The sequence below is a fragment of the Loxodonta africana genome, chromosome 12, assembly GCF_030014295.1.
Source record: "Loxodonta africana isolate mLoxAfr1 chromosome 12, mLoxAfr1.hap2, whole genome shotgun sequence".
NCBI classification, from domain to species: domain Eukaryota; kingdom Metazoa; phylum Chordata; class Mammalia; order Proboscidea; family Elephantidae; genus Loxodonta; species Loxodonta africana.
The window spans coordinates 17,305,891-17,325,443 of NC_087353.1; the positions used below are offsets into that span (position 1 = coordinate 17,305,891).

At 38.2% G+C, this 19,553-nt stretch overlaps 1 long non-coding RNA gene across 1 annotated transcript in view; it reads right to left on the reverse strand.

Annotated features, from left to right (window-relative positions):
• Window positions 1-2,044: 2,044 nt before the first annotated feature.
• LOC135232926 (uncharacterized) overlaps window positions 2,045-19,553 on the reverse strand; it is a 74,124-nt gene continuing 56,615 nt past the window's right edge. The window contains exon 4 of the long non-coding RNA XR_010323545.1: window positions 2,045-2,593. This is a non-coding gene — a long non-coding RNA (uncharacterized LOC135232926). The remainder of the gene's footprint in view (window positions 2,594-19,553) is intronic.

Below are 19,553 nucleotides of genomic sequence, written 5' to 3' on the forward strand. Positions count from 1 at the left end.
AAATTATTTTATGTTTAATATGGCAGTTTTATATTTAGAAAAAAAGTAATAAAGCCATATTTATTAGGTAAAATAAAGATTATAGCTTTATAATTAAAGTAGTTATTCTATAGATCACCTTTTATAATGATGGCAGACACACATGGTCACTCATACAAGGTTTTTAAGGAGGGGATTGATGTGACAAGTGGACATCTCTTCAAATGTCACACTGTCTGCAGTGTGAATGAACTGAACAGGGCAACACTGATGCAAGACCACCATGATACACGGTGTTGGATACTATGTGAATGATAACCTCTGGGTTTGTGCAACGTGAAGGCCCAGGAGTGAACGCAGGTAGATTTGTGGCAATCATTTGAAAAGAGGGGATGGTGCATGGACTAGCTAGTAGCAGTGAAGGATGAAGAGAAGTAAGTAGGTGAGTCAACAAGGTTTTGGGAAGTAGAAATGGCAGAGGGATGGAGATTGTGAAGGGACAACTTATATAATCAATGTGGAAATTACCAATTTTAAAGTTCCTAAGAGATATCTAGGAGGAGCTATCAATTAGGTAGTTGGGCAAATGCTTCAGAAACTTAAGAAAACATCCTAAACTGGAGAAAAAGCTGGAAGGATCAGCATCATTAGTGGATTTAAGAGAGTGGAATGAGAATGTCCAGAAAGCACAAATATAGCATTGAGGAAAAAATATGGCCTGAATTAGAATGCCAATAGTTAGGAAATTGGAAAAGGGAAAGGATCCTCAAAGAAAACCAAAAAGAACAGCCAGAGATATAGAAAGAAAACGTGGAGAATGGGGTGTCATGGAGGCCAAGGGAATAGATTTTCTCAAGAAAGAGAAAAATTCAACAAAGTCAAATATTGTAGTAAAAATAAGTACAATAATTACTGATATATTTCTTTGGGTTTGCCAAAAAATAAAATAGAGAGATTGGTAGTGGTCTGAGAAAAAGCAGATTCATGGCTGGGACTGGAAAAGGTAATATAGAATCCACATTCCAATGGATTTGGAAGTTTAAAAAGTTGAGCATATAGAGAAAGTACATACAAATCTTTCTGGAAGTTTAGTTGTGATGGGTAGGAGAGCTATAAGGTAGATACTAAAGACGAAAAAGTTCCATAGGAGGGTGATTTTTTTGTTCCATTTTATTTTTGAAGATGATAGAAATTTGAACATGCTTCAATGCTGATGGGAAGAGATGTAAAAGAGAGAATAAATTTTCTGGGGATGTGGGAGGAAATAGCCCTATACAAGAAGAATAATATCTCTTAAATATCAATAGGAAGGAAGAAAAAAAAGTGAGTGGACATTAAGGTAAGTTGTAGGGCTTGTTGTCAATTCATTGAGGGGACTGTAATCAGTCAGGGAGGACTAATTGTTTTAAAAATCAACCTCTCAATCCCATTACCTTCTCACAATAACAATTTAGTTTGTTCTTCTTATAGCCTGATGGTGGTCACCTGAACTGGTGGTGGGGGCAGGGGGTATACCTTGTTTCACTCAGGGTCCCAGAATCCTTTTACCTAACACTCTACAAACCACTGAAGCTTCAGAAGATCTCCTTGGATCTGCTAAATCCAGCCAGCAGACATGGAAAGAGAGAGAAAACTCAGAGAATGTTGCAGGAAAATTTAAAAGTTGGGCTTGTAAATGGCATTCGTCATTTCCACCTACATTTGCTCTGGTTAAAACCCAATCATTTATCAAATTAAAAAAAAAAAAAAACTGAAAGACTACTAAAGAACGTTGTCTAGCTGTGTACCCAAAACAAGAAGAAAAACATACACATTGGGGAGCACGTGTTTCCTATGCCAAGGATAAAAAAAATGTTTTTGTTGTTGCATTGTATTTATTACTATTTGCACTCATAATAGTTAGCTCTGTGACTTGAGCACGTAGGTGTTCAATAAATTGTTGAAAAAGGAAGAAAAGAAACAGAAGGAGAAGAGGAAGGGTTGAGAAAAAAGAGAGATGTTTTTATAGACCTGAAGCTGCTATTTCAGAAATATATATCAAAAATGGCTAATTAACTAGGTAATTTGAATAGGAATCTTCCAATAAAATTCTTATAACACACTTGTAGCAGTTACCAGCTGCACCCCGAAAAATGAAGACAGATGATTAAAATTGAACTTTATTAGGACAGGTGACTTAATTATGGAAAAGTAAAAAGATGCCAGAAGCTAAAAGGACATGTGGTCTACTTCACAGATATAAAAAACTGGTCCATCCAGGTGTGCATATAGAATTGAGAGTAGAGTTAGTAGCACTGATGTTGAGAGTGATACCTTTATCCCCTGTAAGAGTCTCATTTAACTTTTGCTTAACTTTTCATTCATTTGATCATTCAACAAACATACACCAGTCTGAGCTATCAATAGCACTGGTGTTCAGGTTCACAAGGCTGGTTAAGACTGCTCACAATCTAGCGGGGAGGCAAGCGTGTAAACCAACAAATGTACTAACCTGGCTGCAGTGGAAGGTCAAATGAAGAGGCGGTAACTCCATGACTGGGGTTGGAAACAGCTTTAGAGATGTTGTAATTCCCTAACCAAATCTTGAAAGATGGTGTGGTGTTCACCAGCGGATCTAAAGGAGAAGAGAATAAGGGGTGAGAAGGAAGGACTTTCTAGGCAATGAATCAGAATGAACAGAAGCAGGGTATGAAAACATGGAGAAAACCGCACGGCACACTGACGGAACTGAGAGCCACTGTGCATGGCGTGCCTATCCCAGTGAGGGGCGTAACTTCTAGCCTTATGAGATATTCATTTCCCATGTTGGCAAAGCGGCCGCAATGCTCAAGAATTAATGGAATAAAAGTATTTCTATCTTGTTGCTAGATAACTGAACTCATCATGTTTCGGGTGATTAGATGCATCTCTTTATTTCACCATAACAAATTTTACAAAATAACTACAGATGTTACTGTCCTAATTCTTATTCTAAGCTCATCTACTTCTATATATGTGGTCTTGCTCCCTCTTTTGTCGGGGGAACAAATTTTATCCTCCTCAAAACACTATATCTTTGTTATATCTGTGACTTTCTAGTTGTCTATAGTGACTTTAATGTAGCAGTTTAAAATGCCAGTATATTTTAATAACATAGTATACCTTTTGCTCTTGCAAAAACAGCACATTATTCAATGTATGCAACTGCAAAGGGACATGACTCTTATATAATTTATGTGTCCTTGTGGTGTGTTATTAATGTGTGCACTTTATAAGGGTATAATTTTGGAAGCAATTTTCCATAAAATTGTTATAAGTGTTATAAATTTGAGATAATTTGGCACAATATTTATTTAACCAAATTACCCTGCTAATAACATCTCTTCACTTGTAAATACCAGTTCAGACTGACATTACAAATTTTTTGGTAAGACATTGAGCCTTGTAGACTCATCCAGATATTGTTTCATAATTTAGGGTGAGGACCAACTTGCCCTATTCCCATAAATAAGCTAGTTTTGTTCCTCTAGATTGAAATGCATTAAGCAGACACTCTTTGTCCACAACCTACATGTTTTTATAAAATACTAAGACACTAATAACATGTAACTCTGAGAAGCCATCAAGGTAGCAGGAGTTATCAAAATGAGTAATGGATTGGCAGTAAGTACCCTAGAATTGTGTCCTAGTTTGGCCTTTTGGTAGCAGTTTTGTGGATTTGGACAAGATTCTAAACACCAATAATCCTCAGTATCCTCATTGATCATATGAAGATAATGGGATTGGACTGGATCACAAAAGTTTCTTGGAGTATAAAATCCATTTTCCTCATCAATTCTAATAATTATATATTATCCTATCTTTCCCATTTTTAAGTTCTCAGTAACATACCTCTACAAATATATTGTAACATCATCCAAGCCAGATAATACATCCTCCATTCCTTTTGAAAAGTTTTTAGGAAGCCTTCTGCATTAAAGACTAGAAATTTGGTGTCATGCAGGCCTGTGCTCAGATCCTGGCCCAATTACGTACTGTCTCTGTGTCCTTTGGAAAGTTACTTCTCCTCAGTACCCAGTGCTTTGGGTATGTTATACAACCTCCCTGAGCCTGCATCTCAGTTTCTTCATCCATAAAAATAGAAATGATAATGCCTAACATCATACGGTTGTCGTTAAGAGGCTCAAAGAAAAGAATGCCAGTACGGGCTTTAGCCCAGAGCCTTGCTAGAAGGTCACTTTAAAAAATGTAGCTAATAACCAAGCATGACAAGTACTGTGGAAGGGCAGACCTCAAGCAAAATCCAACTCTCTCCACTCCAACTCAGCTTAACAGAGAGGGGGAGAGAAGTATTCTTTGTGTAGCTAACAATCATGAATGGAGTATCTCTCTATATCTCCATCACAGGCAAATATTTTGGGAAATATTTTGGGAATTAAATTAAAACCACACTCCAACTTCATTTAAAAATATACAGCTAAAATAGAACACAGAGAAGAAAGCCTTATACCCAGTGTGTTCAGAGAAGGCAAAATCATGCCACAAAATCATACACAATTACAAAGCGACCTAGGAACAGCAAATATAAGACATTGTTGAGTGGAGTCTGAAAACGAAGTGGTAGACAGGTTGGGACGCTGGCAAAACTTCCAAAGGCCTTGAAGCCAGGCTGGGGACAGGATGAATAGCCTTGGTGGTTAGAAACAAAGGCATTAATGTGCTAATTCTCTTTGTGATTCTGAGTGTAAATCTCTTGGTCCCAGGAGTCCACGAGCATGACAGATGATGACTAATGGTCCAACTGCGCTCTCTGGCTCAGGCTGTGCTGATGCCTAGCCAGCATCTTTAAACAATGAGTGAAGTTTGGTGATAAAATACAATTTGCTAAGTTGTGTCTGTTACCAAGTAAATCATAGTATATAAGGTAAGGCAAAATGTTGGAGTTCTACCTTCTCTGACTAAACATCTAAGTGACATTGAGTCTTTCTTTGAAGAAAGATCTTTCCTCTTTCTTCAATTCACTCATTCATCATATAGTCAATAAATATTGTCTGATTGACAACTACGCCATGAGGAGAGAGTGATAACAAGACACACCTGCCTTCTGAGGGCTTAAATCCGCCATGGACAGCATATTTTACTTGCTATTCCTTAGGACCTTCCTTAAATCCACACCTCACTTTCTGTTCTTGATGATCATTGAAGTAAGGTGGGCCAATGTATCCAAAGAACATAAAAAAAACTTAAGTCTCCTCAAAAAATAAATCTGTGCCTCCAGGGAGATCAGTGCCAGCTAACCATCAATCGGTCACTGAATATCTCAGAATTTTGGCCACCACCAGCTGGTAAGAAGAAAGCAAAACTAGTTCAAAGGGTACCCAGCCTAGACTATTGAGTATTGGTACAAATCTGCTTCTTAATGGTAGGTTTAAAAAAATTTTCTTTTTCCTCACTGGGGCCTGAAATCACTTCTAGCAACCTGTTCACCATTCAACTTTGGGGACACATAAAGACATCAGGCAGTATTTAACAAAAGAAAGCATTGCTGCAGGCCACTTACAAAAATATGTATGTGGAATCATTGAATCTCAACTTTCTGAATGTTTCTAGCTATTGCGTAATCTTCAAGTAAAACGTTTTCAACACATATGAGTGGATTTAGGTATGTTCCTGTTACTGCTGAGTACCTTTGAGTCAATTCTTTCTAATAACGACTACATGTGATAGAGTTAATTGTTCCATAGGGTTTCCTAGGCTGTAATCTTTATAAGAGCAGATCACCAGGTCTTTTCTCTTGTAGAGCCCCTGGTGGATTGGAACATGGACCTTTCAGTTAGCTACTGAGTGTTTAACCATTGTGTCACCAGGGTTTCTTTTAAATTTAGGTATACAGTTAGAAAATGTTTATTAAGAAGCCATTTTCACTCTGTTCCATTGGCTTTTCAAGATATAAAGAGAATTTTAAGCCAGAACTCCTGCTCAGAGAACTTTATATCTGTGAGAACATCACTAAACAAAATACAAGAAGCAATTTGGTTAGGATATACATGATGCTCAGTTACATGGTACAGAGTATGATTATAGAAAAGAGTGAGATGGACAAGGTTGGAATAACCTTGGAGTGATTGGAAAAAGCAATATGGCCAGCACTAGTATTTAAGATGGGAGTAGGCAGAGGAGGGAAAGGAGGTGGTGAAGATTACCTCCTTAGTATGGGAAGTAAATAAGCATGTATTCTTAAAATGCTTTCCTGGAGGCACTAGAATGGCTTCTGCACTCAGAAGCAAAATAAAATCCAAGGAATGCTGGGAAAATGGTAGCATGAGCAGATATAAGAGCCCAGCCCTTCCCGCAAGCACAGAAAGTAACTAAAAGTTTGTACCTAGCCCTGTAAGAACTCTGAAAAGGTGGGGAAAGGACAAAAGCAAGGAGTTGCAGACTAAATCAAGAAAAAGACAAATTTCAATGCATTGGACCATCTCTTTTGCCACTGTCCCCATGCCCCCCCCAACACAGCAGATGGACAGTTGTAACAGAATTGCAGTCACAGCCCCAGCCAATCCACAGCTCTTTGTGCACTGAGAAGAGCCCCAACTGATAACCACAATGAACGTAAGTGGCCTAAACACTCCAATCAAAGTGCAAAGAGTGAAAAAATGGATTAAAAACATGATTCGATTATATGCTGTCTGTAAGAGACACATCTGAAGTCCAAAGACACAAATAGATTAAAAGAAAAAAGATGTTAAAAAAAAAAAAAAAAAGATTTCATTTAAAGAGTAACTAAAAGAGAGCTGGGGTGATTTTAATATCAGATAAAATGAATTTTAATTCAAAATTTGTTATTAAAGACAAGGAGGGGCATTTTATAATGATAAAAGCGTCAACTCATCAAGAAGATATAACAATTATAAATATATATGCACCTAACATTAGAGCCCCAAAATGTATATAAAGCAAATACTGACAGAATTAAAGGGAGAAAATAGATAGTTCACAGTAATTGTTGGAGAATTCAATATATGACTTTCAAATACGAACAGAGCATCTAGAAAGAAGGTCAGTAAAGAAACAGAGAAATTGGAAAACACTATAAACCATCTAGACCTAAGACATATTTAGAACACTTCACCCAACAATAGCATGATATACATTCTTTTCCAGTGCATATGGAACATTCTCCAGGATAGACCACATGCTGTGTAACAAAGTATCGATAAATCGGAAAGATTGAAATGATGAAAAGTAATTTCTTCAGCCTCAATAAAATGAAACCAGAAATTAATAACCAAAGGAAAACTGGAAAATACACAAATACATGGAAATTAAGCAACACACTATTAAACAACCAATGGGTCATGGAAGAAATCAGAAAATACCTAGAGTCCAGTGAAAATGAACACACGACATAACAAAACTATAACACTCAGGTAAATTTATAGTTAAATTCCTACATTAAAAAAAAAAAAAGAAAAAAACTCAAATCGATAATTGAACTTTACAACCTGTGGAACTAGTAAAAGCAAGCAAACCAAGAGCAAAACTATCAAAATGGAGAAAACACCAAAGATCTGAGAAGAGATAAATGAAATAGAAAACAGAAAAAAACAAAGAAAAAACAAAATCAGAAGTTGTTTTTTAAGATCAATAAAATCAACAAACCTCTAGCTAGACTAACAAAGAAAAAGAAATAGAAGATGCAATATCTAAAATCAGAAATGAAAGTAGGGACATTACAACTGACCCTACAAAAATAAAAAAGTATCATCATAATAAAACAGTATGAAAAATTGGACTCCAGCAAATTAACTAATGTAGAAGAAATGAGAAAACTCCTAGAAACACACAAATTTCCTATACTGACTCAAGAATAAACAGATCCCAACAGATCCATAACAAGTGAAGAGATTAAAGCATTAATCAAAAACCTCCCACTAAAGAAAAATCCCAGATCACTGGAGAAATCTACCAAACATTTATAGAAGTAATTCCAATCCTTCTTAAACTTTTCCAAAAAACAAAAAGTAAAAGAGGAGGGGAAAGTTCCTAACTCATACTATGAGTCGAGCATTACCCTGATACAAAAGACAGACACCAGAAGAAAACAACAACTATAGATCAGTATCCATTATGAATAAAGAAAGATGAGGTTCAAAAATCCTCAAGCAAATAGTAATAAATTGAATCTAAAAGCATATTAAAAGAATTATACACCATGATCAAGTGAAATTTAGCCCTGGAATGCAAGAGTGGTTCTACATTAGAAAATCAATCAATGTAATACACCACCAGGGAAAACAAACATATGATCAACTCAATCAATGCAGAGGAGGCATTTGACAAAACACCATTTCATGATAAAGAAAAAAATTCAAGAGACTAGTAATAAAAGATAAATTCCTCAATATAATAAAGGGCATTTGTGAATAACCTACAACTAACATCATAATCAAAGGCATTTGACTGTGTGTATCATACAAATTATGGATAATATTGTGAAGAATGGGAATTCCAGAACAATTAATAGTGCTCATGCAGAATCTGTACACAGACCAAGAGGCAGTCCTTCGAACAGAACAAGGAGATACTGCATGGTTTAAAGTCAGGAAAGGTGTGTGTCAGGGTTGTATCCTTTCACCATACCTACTCAATCTGTATGCTGAACAAATAATCCAAGAAGCTGGACTATATGAAGAAGAACACAGCATCAAGATTGGAGGAAGACTCATTAACGATCTGTGATATGCAGATGACACAACCTTGCTTGCAGAAAGTGAAGAGGCCTTGAAGCACTTACTGATGAAAATCAAAGACTACAGCCTTCAGTATGGATTACACCTCCACATAAAGAAAAAAAAGTCCTCACAACTGGACCAATAAGCAACATTGTGATAAACAGAGAAAATATTGCAGTTGTCAAGGATTTCATTTTACTTGGATCCACAATCAACACCCACGGAAGCAGCAGTCAAGAAATCGAATGATGAATTGGCAACTCTGCTGCAAAAGATCTCTTTAAGGTTTTAAAAAGCAAAGATGTCACTTTGAGGACTAAGGTGCACCTGACCCAAGCCATGGTATATTCAATTGCCTCATATGCATGCAAAAGCTGGACAATGAATAAGGAAGACTGAAGAAGAATTGATGTCTTTGAATTATGGCGTTGGCAAAGAATATTGAATATAACATGGACTGTCAGAAGAATCAGAGACTCTGTCTTAGAAGAGATACAGCTAGAATGCTCCTTAGAAGAGGGGGCAAGAAATCATCTCACATACTTTGAACATGTTATCAGGAGGGACCAGTCCCTGGAGAAGGGCAGCATGCTTGGTAAAGTAGGGGGTTATTGAAAAAGAGGAATACCCTTGATGAGATGGATTGATACAATGCCTGCAACAATTGGCTCAAGCTTAAAAACAATTTATGAGGATAGACAGGACCAGGCAGTGTTTTGTTCTGTTGTACATAGGGCCATTATGAGTTGGAACTAATTCAGCAGTACCTAACAACAACAACATCGTACTCAGTGGAGAAAGACTGAGGGTTTTCCCCTTACTATCGGGGGCAAGAGAAGTTTGCCTTGTCTTACAGCTGCTATTTAATATTGTACTGGAAGTCCTAGACAGACCAACTGGCAAGAAAAATAAAAGTTACACAATGTAAAAATGGCATGAGGTCAGTGTCTGACCTTCTCTAACTTCACAAGGTGGAAGAAAAATCAAGATCAACAGCCCAAGGCTGATTCCTATTAGGTGGAGGTCAGACATGCCTCCTTTTTCCACCATCTTTACCAATTCTGACACCATCCATCCCTCCCACAGCACTCTCTACTGGGTTTGATAATTCATTGCAATAGCCACACAGAGCTCACAGACCATACTCACAATTACGGGGTTTATTACGGAAGAAGCAGGTTAAAATTCAGGCTCAAGGACACTCAAGGATACATATTTTCCATCAGGACAGCCTCTGTCCAGCTGTGCTTGCACGAACGCCTTTCCCTGGCCCTCAGTTTCTGCCCAAAGGCAATCAGCTTTCTCACCCTGTGGGCCAGGAAGCCCACTGTTGCACCATCTTCTTCAAGTCTATCCTCCGGGTCTCTCCTTCTTTGGTGGTGGGCTCTTCTCCTTCCTGCCTGTCAGGCGGCTCATTTCAAACCCAGTGGGATGACAAACCTGATCAATCCCCTTGCTGAGCCACAATTACTCTATCACACAGTCCCTCCGAATTACCTGGGTGTGAGTTATAAGACCATGGCTACAGAGGCCACACTAAAGTAATCAGTCCCACCACACCCAAATTGGGAAGAAAAAAGAAACTCTGGTGGTATAGTGGTTAAGAGCTACAGCTGCTAACCAAAAGGTTGGCAGTTCAAATCCACCAGGCACTCCTTGGAAACCCTATTGGGCAGTTTCTATTCTGTCTTGTAGGGTCCCTATGAATCGGAATCGACTCAATGGCAATGGGTTTTTTTTTTTAATCCCTTTTTGTGTTTGCCATAATTCTATATATAGAAACCACAATGAATCTACAAGAAAGTTACTAGAACTAGTAAATAAATTAGCAGAGTGGCAAGATATAGTTCAAAACAAAAATCAGTTGGGTTTCTATACATAAGCAATGAGCATTCTGAAAAGGAATTAAGGAAACAATTCTATTTACAATAGTATCTAAAAGATTAAAACCCCAAGGAATAAATTTAACCAGGGAAGTGAAAGATTTGTAGACTGAAAACTATTTTAAAAAATCACTGCAAGAAATTAAAGAAGACCTAAATAAACAGGAGGACATTTCCTGTTAGAGGATTGAAGACAATATTGTTCAGACATCAATACCACCTAACTCAATCTACAGATTCAACACAGTCCCCGTCAAAATTCCAATAGCCTTCATCACAGTAATGAAAAATCAATCCTCAAATGTGTATGGAATTGCAAAGGGCCTCATTTTTTTTTTTTTCAAATAGCCAAAACCGTCTTGAAAAAGAATAAAGTAGGAAGACTCATACTTCCAAATCTCAAAACATACTATAACTCTACAGCAATCAAAACAACCTGGTGAGGGGGAGCCAAAATGGCGGAATAGACAGACGCTTCTGTGGAGCCCTCTTTACAACAAAGACCGGAAAACACAAGTGAAACGAGTATATTTGTGACAAGCTGGGAGCCCTGAGCATCAAAGGCAAGCTTAGACAACGAACTGAGGGGCAGGGGAAGGAAGAGACCGTTCAGAAGCGGAGAGTAGTTACCGGACCTGGATCTCGGGAAGCCCTCAGGCACCATTCCCGGAGCAGCGACAACACGGCGGCGGCGGAGGGCTGGTCCTAGTGTTGCGCTGCAGTTTCCTCAGGGAGAAGCAGCCAGCCACACAGCCCACTCACATCTCCGGAACCTGAGGAGAAGGGCGTTTTCTGCAAAAGCTAAGGACTTACGTATATTTTACCGTGCCCCCCCACCCCCACCCCCACCCCAGCTTCAGCAGCTGAATCCCTGGGCCTGAGATAGACCCTGGGGAGCACCTAGAGCCAGCCTCCCGGCCTTGGGGAGGGGAAAAATTTCCAACTGGGGGGAAAAGATAATTTGCTAGCTCCACTAACTAGGGGAGCTCAGGACAGAAGCAGCTCCTGTCCAGGCATAAACCATCCATGGACCTTGAGCACCTTTCCCTTCTGTATGGACCTGTGTGAGCCTATTTCAGGAGAATAGGCCCTTGTTGGCAAACTCCAACCATTTCTGCTATGCGGTAGAGAGGTGGGTGTTTGACCTTTGACATTGCTTTGCCTAATAAATAAGGTCCTCACCTACCCACGACAGGGACCTAAGGACTGGTGGCTCCACTTGGGTCACCCAGCCACCCGCAACAGGGGTCCAGGATACCTCCCAGTCCTTACAACAAAAACTTTGGGTGCCCGTGGTCCCTATGCAGACCCCGCCCACCAGCACACTCTAGGGAACAGAGACACATTTTCCTCAGAAACACTTGGGGGTCAGTTCTCAGCCCCCTGCCTTGTTCAGAGCTTGACCCCCTGCTGCAATCGGATACGGGTATATACACCAATCACCCCTGGCCCTCTGAGGCTGTAGGAGAGAGCCTGTACCACACACTTGATATCAGCTACCTAGAAACCTGAGCTGAATTCATATAAGAAAACTGAATGGACTCCTAGGCTGATATAGCTGATAACAGCTCTAGCCAGCTGGAGACAGGACACCACAGCTCCAAAGGTGAAAATAATCAAGCTAGCTCACTCAAACAACCCATAGGGGTATACCAAAACAAAACAAAGTAAACAGCTATGACACAGTAAGCAAACATAAACTAATACAATAACGTATAGATGGCTCAGAGACAACAGTCAATATCAAGTCACACAAAGAAACAGGCCATGATCACCTCAACAGGCTCTCAAAACAAAGAATCCAGGGATCTTCTAGATGAAAGCACATTCCTGGAATTACCAGATGCAGAATACAAAAGTTTAATGTACAGAACCCTTCAAGACATCAGGAAGAAAATGAGGCAATACGCAGAACAAGCCAAGGAACACACAGATAAAGCAACTGAAGGACTCAGAAAGATTATTCAGGAACATAACGAAAAGTTTAATAAGCTGGAAAAAATCCATAGACAGACAGCAATCAGAAATTCAGAAGATTAACAATAAAATTACAGAATTAGATAACTCAATAGAAACTCAGAGGAGCAGAATTGAGTAAGTAGAAGCTAGAATTTCTGAACTCGAAGATAAATCTCTTGGCACTAATATATTTGAAGGAAAATCAGAGAAAAGAATTTTAAAAAAATGAAGAAACCTTAAGAATCATGTGGGACTCTATCAAGAGAAATAACCTACGAGTGATTGGAGTACCAGAACAGGGAGGGATGACAGATAATACAGAGTAAATTGTTGAGGATTTGTTGGCAGAAAACGTCCCTGATATTGTGAAAGATGAGAAGATATCTATCCAAGATGCTCATCGAACTCCACATAAGGTAGATCTTAAAAGAAAGTCACCAAGACATATTATAATCCAGCTTGCCAAAACCAAAGATAAAGAGACAATTATAAGGGCAACGAGGGGTAAAAGAAAAGTCACCTACAAGGGAGAGCCAACAAGAATAAGCTCGGACTACTTAGCAGAAACCATGCAGGCAAGAAGGCAATGCGATGACATATTTTAAAAACTGAAGGAAAAAAATTGCCTGCCAAGAATCATATATCCATCAAAACTGTCTCTTAAATACCCAGTGCCGTCGAGTCGATGAAATATGAACATGAAATTAAGACATTTCCAGATAAACACAAGTTGAGGGAATTTGTAACAACCAAACCAAAACTACAAGAAATACTAAAGGGAGTTGTTTGGTTAGAAAATCAATAATATAAGGTATTGACCCAAGACTAGAACACTGGGCAGACCAACCAGAAGTCAACGCAGACAGAGAAAAAAAAAAAAAAAAAAGCCCAACACAGGGTAACGAGAATGTTATTATATAAAAGAAGACAACATTAAAATAATAAAAAGGGACTAAGAAATGTAATCATACACCTTCCATATGGAGAGGAAAATACGGCGATACAAAGAAATAAAAGTTTTAAATTTAGAAAAATAGGGGTAAATAATAAGGTAGCCACAAAGGAGACAAACTATCCTACTCATCAAAATAAAATACAAGGGAAAAATATAGACTCAGCAGAAACAAAATCAACAACAACAAATATGAGGAAAGGACAATATATAAAGAAAATCTACTCAGCACATAAAATCAAGTGGGAAAAAGAAGCTGTCAACACACAAAAAAAAGACATCAAAATGATAGCACTAAATTCATACCCATCCATAATTACCCTGAGTGTAAATGGACTAAATGCACCAATAAAGAGACAGAGAGTGGCAGAATGGATAAAAAAACAAGATCCGTCTATATGCTGCCTACAAGAGACACACCTTAGACTTAGAGACACAAACTAAAACTCAAAGGATGGAAAAAAATGTATCACGCAAACAACAATCAAAAAAGAGCAAGAGTGGCGGTATTAATTTCTGACTAAATAGACTTTAAAGTTAAATCCATCAGAAAGGATAAGGAAGGACACTATATAATGATTAAAGGGACAATACACCAAGAAGATATAACCATATTAAATATTTATGCACCCAATGACAGGGCTGCAAGATACATAAAACAAACTCTATCAGCATTGAAAAGTGAGATAGACGGCTCCGCAATAATAGTAGGAGACTTCAACACACCACTTTCGGTGAAGGACAGGACATCCAGACAGAAGCTCAGTAAAGACACGGAAGATCTAAATGCCACAATCAACCAACTTGACCTCATAGATACATACAGGACACTCCACCCAACAGCAATCAACTATACTTTCTTTTCTAGCACACGTGGAACATTCTCTGGAATAGACCACATATTAGTCATAAAGCAGGACTTAGCAGAATCCAAAACATTGAAATATTACAAAGCATCTTCTCTCACCATAAGGCCATAACAGTAAAAGCAGGGAAAAGAAATCAAACACTTGGAAACTGAACTATACCCTGCTCAAAAAAGACTGGACTATAGAACATATTAATGATGGAATAAAGAAATTTATAGAATCCAACGAGAACAAAAACACTTCCTATCAGAACCTTTGGGATACGGCAAAAGCAGTGCTCAGAGGCCAATTTATATCAATAAATGCACACATCCAAAAAGAAGAAAGGGCCAAAATCAAAGACCTATCCCTACAACTTGAACAAATAGAAAGAGAACAACAAAAGAAACCCACAGTTACCAGAAGAAAACAAATAATAAAAATTAGAGCTGAACTAAATGAAATAGAAAACAGAAAAACAATTGAAAGAATTAACAAGACCAAAAGCTGGTTTTTTGAAAAAATCAACAAAATTGATAAACCGTTGGCTAAACTGATAAAAAAAAAAAAAAAAAAAAACAGGAGAGGAAGCTAATAACCCGAATAACAAATGAGATGGGCGATACTACAACAGACCCAAATGAAATAAAAAGAATCATGTCAGATTACTATGAAAAACTATACTCAAACAAATTTGAAAACCTAGAAGAAATAGATGAATTCTTAGAAACACACTACCTACCTAAACTAACACAAACAGAGGTAGAACAACTAAATAGACCCATAACAAGAGAAGAGATTGAAAAGGTAATCAAAAAACTCCCAACAAAAAAAAAGCCCTGGTCCGGAGGGCTTCACTGCAGAGTTCTACCACACTTTCAGAGAAGAGTTAACACCGCTACTACTACAGGTGTTTCAGAGCATAGAAACGGATGGAATACTACCAAACTCATTCTATGAAGCCACCATATCCCTGATACCAAAACCAGGTAAAGACACCACAAGAAAAGAAAATTATAGACCTATATCCCTCAGGAACCTAGATGCAAAAATCCTCGACAAAATTCTAGCCAGTAGAATTCAGGAACATATCAAAAAAATAATTCACCATGACCAAGTGGGATTCATACCAGGTATGCACGGATGGTTCAACATTAGAAAAACAATTAATGTAACCCACCACATTAATAAAACAAAAGACAAGAATCACATGATTTTATCAATTGATGCAGAAAAGCCATCTGACAAAGTTCAACACCCATTCATGATAAAAACTCTCAGCAAAATAGGAATAGAAGGAAAATTCCTCAACATCATAAAGGGCATTTATACAAAGCCAACGGCCAACATCACCGTAAATGGAGCGAGCCTGAAAACATTCCCACTGTTTTCAGGGAACCAGACAAGGATGCCCTTTATCACCACTCTTATTCAACATTGTGCTGGAAGTCCTAGGCAGAGCAATTAGGCTAGATAAAGAAGATTGGCAAGGAAGAAGTCAAAGTTTCTCTATTTGCAGATGACATGATCTTATACACAGAAAACCCTAAGGAATCCTCCAGAAAACTACTGAAACTAATAGAAGAGTTCAGCAGAGTATCGAGATACAAGATAAACATACAAAAATCAGTTGTATTCCTCTACACCGACAAAAAGAACAACGAAGAGGAAATCACCAAATCAATGCCATTTACAGTAGCCCCCAAGGAGATAAAATACTTAGGAATAAATCTTACCACAGTTGTAAAAGACTTATACAAAGAAAACTACAGTACACTTCTGCAAGAAACCAAAGGAGACTTACATAAGTGGAAGAACATACCTTGCTCATGGATAGGAAGACTTAACTTTATAAAAATGTCTATTCTACCAAAAGCGATCTATACATTTACTGCAATTCTGATCCAAATCCCAACGACATTCTTTAATGAGATGGAGAAACAAATCACCAACTTCATACAGAAGGGAAAGAGGCCCCGGATAAACAAGGCATTCCTGAAAAAGAAGAACAAAATGGGAGGCCTTACTTTACCTGATTTTAGAACCTATTATACTGCCACAGTAGTCAGAATAGCCTGGTACTGGTACAACAACAGATACATGGACCAATGGAACAGAATTGAGAATCCAGACATAAACCCATCCACATATGAGCAGTTGATATTTGACAAAGGCCCCAAAACAGTTAAATGGGGAAAAGACAGTCTTTTTAACAAATGATGCTGGCATAACTGGATATCCATCTGCAAAAAAAAAAAAATGAAACAAGACCCATACCTCACTCCATGCACAAAAACTAACTCAAAATAGATTAAAGACCTAAATATAAAATCTAAAATGATAAAGATCACGGAACAAAAAATAGGGACAATGTTAGGAGCCCTAATACATGGCATAAACGGTATAGAAAACATTACAAAGAATGTAGAAGAAAAACTAGATAACTGGAAGCTCCTAAAAATCAAACACTTATGCTCATCCAAAGACTTCACCAAAAGAGTAAAAAGACTACCTACAGACTGGGAAAAAGTTTTTACCTATGACATTTCTGATCAGTGCCTGATCTCTAAAATCTATATGATACTGCAAAAAGACAAACCCAATTAAAAAAAGGGCAAAAGATATGAATAGACACTTCACTAAAGAAGACATTCAGGTAGCTAACAGATATATGAGGAAATGCTCACGATCATTAGCCATTAGAGAAATGCAGATCAAAACTACAATGAGATTTCATCTCACTCCAACAAGGCTGGCATTAATCCAAAAAACACAAAATAATAAATGTCGGAGAGGCTGTGGAGAGATTGGAACACTTCTACACTGTTGGTGGGAATGTCAAATGGTACAACCACTTTGGAAATCAATTTGGCGCTTCCTTAAAAAGTTAGAAATAGACTTACCATAAAAAAAAAGAAAAAAAATTTTTTTTTGTTACGATCCAGCAATTCCACTCCTTGGAATATATCCTAGAGAAATAAGAGCCTTTACACAAACAGATATATGCACACCCATGTTTATTGCAGCACTGTTTACAATAGCAAAAACATGGAAGCAACCAAGGTGCCCATCAACAGATGAGTGGATAAATAAATTACGGTATATTCACACAATGGAATACTACGCATTGATAAAGAACAGTGAGGAATCTGTGAAACATTTCGTAACATGGAGGAACCTGGAAGGCATTATGCTGAGTGAAATTAGTCAGTTGCAAAAGGACAAATATTGTATAAGACCACTATTATAAGAACTTGAGAAATAGTTTAAACTGAGAAGAAAACATTCTTTTGTGGTTATGAGAGGGAGGAGGGTTGGAGAGGGGTATTCACCAATTAGATAGTAGATAAGAACTACTTTAGGTGAAGGGAAAGACAGCACACAATACAGGGGAGGTAAGTACAATTGGACTAAACCAGAAGCAAAGGAGTTTCCTGACTAAACTGAATGCTTTGAAGGCCAGCGTAGCAGGGGCAGGGGTCTGGGGACCATGGTTTCAGGGGACATCTAAGTCAATTGGCATAATAAAATCTATAAAGAAAACATTCTGCACCCCACTTTGAAGAGTGGCGTCTGGGGTCTTAAACGCTAGGAAGCAGCCATCTAGGATGCATCAATTGGTCTCAACCCACCTGGATCAAAGGAGAATGAAGAACACCAAGGACACAAGGTAATTACGAGCCCAAGAGACAGAAAGGGCCACATGAACCAGAGACTACATCATCCTGAGACCAGAAGAACTAGATGGTACCCGGCTACAACCAATGACTGCCCTGACAGGGAACACAACAGAGAACCCCTGACAGAGCAGGAGAGCAGTGGGTTGCAGACCCAAAATTCTCATAAGACCAGACTTAATGGTCTGACTGAGACTGGAAGGACCCCAGCGGTCATGGACCCCAGACCTTCTGTTGGCCCAGGAGAGGAACCATTCCCGAAGCCAACTCTTCAGACATGGATTGGACTGGACAATGGGTTGGAGAGAGATGGTGGTGAGGAGTGAGCTTCTTGGATCAGGTGGACGCTTGAGACTATGTTGGCATCTCCTGCCTGGGGGGGAGATGAGAGGGTGGAGAGGGTTAGAAGCTGGCAAAAAGGACACGAAAAGAGAGAGTGGAGGGAGAGAGCAGGCTGTCTCATTAGGGGGAGAGTAATTGGGAGTGTGTAGCAAGGTGTATATGGGTTTTTGTGCAAAAGACTGACTTGATTTGTAAACTTTCACTTAAAGTTTAAAAATTATTTTTAAAAAAAAAAATCTGGCACTGGTATAATGATGGATACATAGACCAATGGAATAGAACTGAGAGTTTAGAAATAAAGTCATGCAACTATGGTCAACTGATTTTCAACAAAGGTGCTAAGTCCATGGGATGGGAAAGAATCGTCTCTTTAATAAATGTGGACTACTGGATTTCCATATGCAAAAGAATGAAGCTGGACCCATACCTCACAAAATACAAAAATTAAAGCAAAATGGATCAAGGACCTAAATGTAAGAGTATAGAACTCAAGGCATTAAATGTAGAACTAGCAAAAGAACTAAAGACAAGAATGCAAATGAAAACTTGTACACACGTGTTTTGCAGCACTATTCATAATAGCAAAGTATGGTGAAACCAATCTAAATGACCATCAACAGATAATGAGTAAACAATACTTGATATATACATACAATCAAATATCACTAGCCATAAAGAGAAATGAAGTCCTGATACCTGCTACAACATGGATGATCCTTGAAAACACTATGCTGAGTAAAATAAGTCAGTCACAAAGGGACAAATATTTCATGATCCCACTCACATAAAATATCTAGAATAAGCAAATTTATAGAGGCCAAAGTTTATTAATGGCTACCAGGGGCAGGAGGGAGGGGGAAAAAGAAAACCATTGCTTAGGGAGCACTGAACTCCTGTTAATGGTATTGGAAAAATTTGGAAATGGATAGTAGCTGTGGTTGTACAACACGATGAATACAATCAATGTCATTGAATTGTACATGTAAAAAAATGTTGAATCGACAAATGTTTTGTTATATATATTTTTACCACACATATACACACAAAGTTACAGCTGACCCATACGTGGGCAGGCTCCATGAAACCACAGAAACCCACAGAAGTTTCAGAAAGGAACCTTTCAGTTCTGCCTCAGCAGAAAGGAAAGAAGTGATTTACTCAATGTGGATACAAAAATAAATAAATGAAAAGCTCCACTA